We start from the raw sequence: 4,327 nt of genomic DNA on the forward strand, positions 1-4,327 counted from the left end.
CTGCTTTGCAGCTGTGGTTTGGACAGTTTCTTTGGACTCTAACTATGTTTCTCAGGTTGTACTCTCTACTCTTGTTTAATTAATATTCACCAAACTTCACCTCCATATAAAAGGATTGGTTCAGTATTGCTTTGGAAAATTTTAAGCCAAATCTTTATTGGACTTTTTTTTTACACTGTAATAAGCTGTGAGCTTTACTGAAGAAGTGACAGTGAGCCCTAGGTACGTATACTCTGTTTATTAATTATATTAATTTTAGTTTTATGTAGATTTATTCTCTCTCTATCTCTCAATCTGTGTTGCCTGTTTTGAAAAGATAATTAAGTTTAATCAATGCCCTTATACTGCCCTCTCTTTCTATTGATTTCACTTTTATCAGCTGTTAAGTGACTCAGTGTCTCTGTGTGACTGAAGCCTGTGCATCCCTGATAGTCTCTTGTTGTTGTTTTTAAACCTTTTTTTTTTACTTTTAAATTGCATTGCTTTAGCTTCATTTTGCATATGCTTATACCTCACTATTTTTGACTGATTTTTCATTTTTCACAGTTTCATTATTAGCTGTGAGGAACAATGTGAGGAAGCCCAGTGAGACAAGTAGAGTTTATAAAATGTTATAATTGCAAACCACACATAATGAATCAAAATGAGCCCATAAAGATTTTTTTTGACACTGAAAACAATTTCTGTACACCCAAGAGTAAAATTAATGGCACTGATACATGATTCAATGTTAAACTATACACTTTGATTACCTAAAACATTACATAAAGATTAAAGAAGGATTGCATGAGGATATATTGATTTGTTCATGCATGGTTCATGGTTTTCTTGAGATCCTGTGGGGTTTATTCTTCATCAGATGTGCCTCCTGACAGTTTCAGCACTGTATGAACTGTGGACATGTGCTCAATCCCAGTGGATTCCAGAGTGGCCTCTTCCTCCACCGGCTTGGCGTTTACGACAATCCGAAAGTCATAATCTTAAAGCAGAAATAAATAGTTGCAAAATGTTTAGTATCTTACACAGTAACCTAGGCTACATTTTCAAGTTTGGTTTTGATTTTGTTAGATGAAAAGATAGCTGAACTAAAGGGTGATTGTGGTCCATTTACAACATTTACAAGACTGACAAAGTGTTAAAAAGAAGCAGCATTAGACTCTCTGAAGTCACATTGAAACAACTAAGGGTTAAAGGCAGGCACAGTGTTGTGGACGAACCTGGGTCTGCCCACTTGTACTGCACAATCCTAGAACATAGGCTGTATTGTCTTAACTTCAATTTTTATTCTTAAAATTGACATTCAAACTTCTTAAAAGAGTAAACAAAAGAATACACTTACTTATCCACAGCTCTTTACTAATTTTCTCTTTAAATTGCCGTCCAGTGATGTTTTTCAGCTGCTCTTTAGTGTTGCACAGCTCAAAAATCTTTTCTTTTCCAAAGGGTGGATGAACGCAGACTTGGAAACACATTTTGGAGCCTGTTCAGTGAGTTCTTCAGATCTGTCTGTCCAGAAAGTGAAACGTTTGTTAGATAAATAGGCTACGTGATATCAGATGGGGATTTTTTATATGCGTCACGTAAAAATAAAATCACATGACGTCTTGGAAATTAAAAGCGAAAGGAAAGGAAATTCCCCCCCATAAAGCTGGTGTTTTATTTGAGTAAGTAGCCTACATTTTACATTTGGTCAAGATGAGCAGCAACATGACAACTGAACAGGAGAAGTGTTACGACCCTCAAGACAAAACACTTACATTTATCGATGGAGAGGATAGGATGAATTAGACTGTAAGTAGTCAATGTCACCATTATCTTATCTTATGAATGTAATAATATCAACCAAGCAAACATTAGCTTCTGCTATCTATGTATTTACCTGCTACTTTAAGTATTGTAGCTCTTCTTGTTATGTGTCTCACGTTCTGTGATGGCTACAAGTCTCTGAGAGCACAAAGATGCCGTGGTCATGCTGTCACTCCGATGTCTCTACCGACTGGTCACAGGTTGTTGGACCAGGTAGGCTGTTTACATCATAATGCAATATAAAATCTGTTTTAGTGAGAAACTTCACTGACAATGTGCACAGTGGCAGCTGTAGAGTGATAAAGGGTTTAGATTGTATGATACCAGTTACAACATAAAACAACCAGTTAATTAGCAGAAACTGTGAGTTTAGTTAAAGAAATAAATAGACCGTGTGTGACTTCTGGCTGTGTGATGCATTTATGGTGAAACAGGCTTAGTAGGGGTTAGGATTAGCACAAGAGAGGCACCATGTTTCAGGTTTTTCTCTACGGAAAAGGTACCGTAGAACAGTGTTGTCCAAAACACCCCATTGTACAGTTTGAATACATATAAATAGCAGGGACCATCAGTTTACTAAATGACAGAAAAGGGGTCTGTAAGGAACAAAGTTGGATCCACTGCCTAGAAACACTTTTACTGAGTTATTGAACAGAGTCACCAATGAATAGCAGTGAACCATATCAGCAGTAGCAGCTAAATAATTTAATTTCTCTCTAAAAGGTTTTTCTTTAATATCTCAGGGTGAGTGCAGATTGTGTGTGCCTACCTGGCTGTGATGTTGAGTGCCCCTTTGAGAGGTTTATAAAATGGCTCTCTAAGCCCTAAGAAAAGGATACTTTGAACAGGAATGTTCAGCAATGCTGGCAAATTTGAAAACTGTCAGTATTAATATTAGATATTAAACTGTTTTGAAAAACAACAAACATCTCATTATGTTTTTCTTATAACTTTCACTTCACAGTGTCCTGTTGACAAGTCCTCTGTGATGAGAACTGATCTCAGTGACTGATATTGAATGCTCAGTGTGCACAGCTAACAAAAAAAGGTCTTATAGATTCGCTGGCAGTGTTTTGAAGGAAGGAAAGGTCCGCTCCACGTTCAGAACCGCTGTGAAAACCGATGGCTGCATTAATCAGCAACTAGAAAACCTAGAAACCTCCCAGATATTGTTTTTGAAGAATGGACGGGTGTCACAGCTGTTCCCTCCATCCCGGCCGTCCCACCCTGTGTTTGCTGCCTGGAGCATAACAAGACTCAATGTAAAAACATTGTCTGTCGCGCCGGTGTAGAGGTGATTCTGTTTCGTGTGCCTGAAGACCACTGAAGAGTGTCAGGGAGCCTCACTGAAGAGAGTGAGGAGGCTCACTGAGAGAAGTGAGGAGCCAGTGAAGAGCAGAGCAGGAAGAGCATCGCTCCTATGACGCCGACTTTGCTCCACTGTGTAGCGCCAGACAGACCGTCTATACCTTGTGGGCAGAGAAATAATTGAAATGATATAACACAATCTTCCCCTTTTCTTAATTGCGCGATCATCAATAAATAATCCCCACACCAGTCTGAATAACAGTGAAGAGCCCTATAAGACTTTTTTGTATTTGTACAGAGATTGGAACAATACCATCACCAACAGAGATTTTTCATATTTTCTTATTACATTTGTTGTTCCCCCCTAACATCGAATTGAGCCATGGTTGCTTTCCTGGTGCAATAAAGGTAAATTACATTATTGTTTTGAATAAATTATTTTTAGCCGCACTTTAAAACCACCGCTGTACAGCTGTAAGTCATGTCCACAATTATTGTATATAGTGGTGAATGCACACTGATAACAAAAGAACAATACAAATGTATGAGTGAGGAAGCTAGTATTCAGATAATTACACTTGTGTAGCAAGTAGAAAACTATCACACAAAAACATCTTTACAAGTAACAGAGCTCCGCACCTCGAAATGGTGTAAAAGTATTATCAGCCAAAATGATTTTATCAAAAAGTAAAAGTATCATGCAGAATGGATCATAATACAGATACACACAACAAATTAAATACTATTAAAAGTGTGAGGGGGAGGTAATTTTACTCTATGGGTTTATGCTACACATGCTCATATTTATAACTAGCGGTCAGTGGGAGTAAAAGATATTTCTGCTTAAATGTATAGTGAAGTATACAGCAAAATGGAACGTTGCATAAATTAGGCGAACAGAGTAAAGTACTGAGATACGTTTCATCATGCATTGTAAATATGAAAGACAGTTAATTCTTTGCAGCAGGCTCGTATGCGAGTACAGGATTCTAAAATGCCAATAAGGAGGTGGAGTATGCGCAACCACTTATGTTTTACATGAACATGATAGAAAGGGTATCTGATAAAGTATGGGCAACTGTCTTAGCTCACTGAAACCTGGACTAGTATCACTCAATGAGCAACAAATGACGGATAACAGGATTAAGGCATGGTGGTATAAGTGGAAAGCATACGGCTTCCCAAGGCAAGTTGACTGGGTGCCATTACAAGG

The 4,327-nt window shown here is 37.9% G+C and overlaps 1 long non-coding RNA gene and 1 pseudogene across 1 annotated transcript; one reads left to right on the forward strand and one right to left on the reverse strand.

The window, feature by feature from the left end:
- Positions 1–4,327, forward strand: part of LOC118338462 — a 22,582-nt pseudogene that overhangs the window by 17,151 nt on the left and 1,104 nt on the right.
- Positions 596–1,537, reverse strand: LOC118338339. The gene is made up of 2 exons (XR_004797236.1): positions 1,340–1,537; positions 596–979 (listed from the first exon to the last, which is right to left on the reverse strand). It is a non-coding gene; the product is annotated as an uncharacterized LOC118338339 (long non-coding RNA).

This window comes from Morone saxatilis, unplaced genomic scaffold, assembly GCF_004916995.1.
Source record: "Morone saxatilis isolate NCDOM2014 unplaced genomic scaffold, NCSU_SB_2.0 Contig4, whole genome shotgun sequence".
Lineage (NCBI taxonomy): Eukaryota > Metazoa > Chordata > Actinopteri > Moronidae > Morone > Morone saxatilis.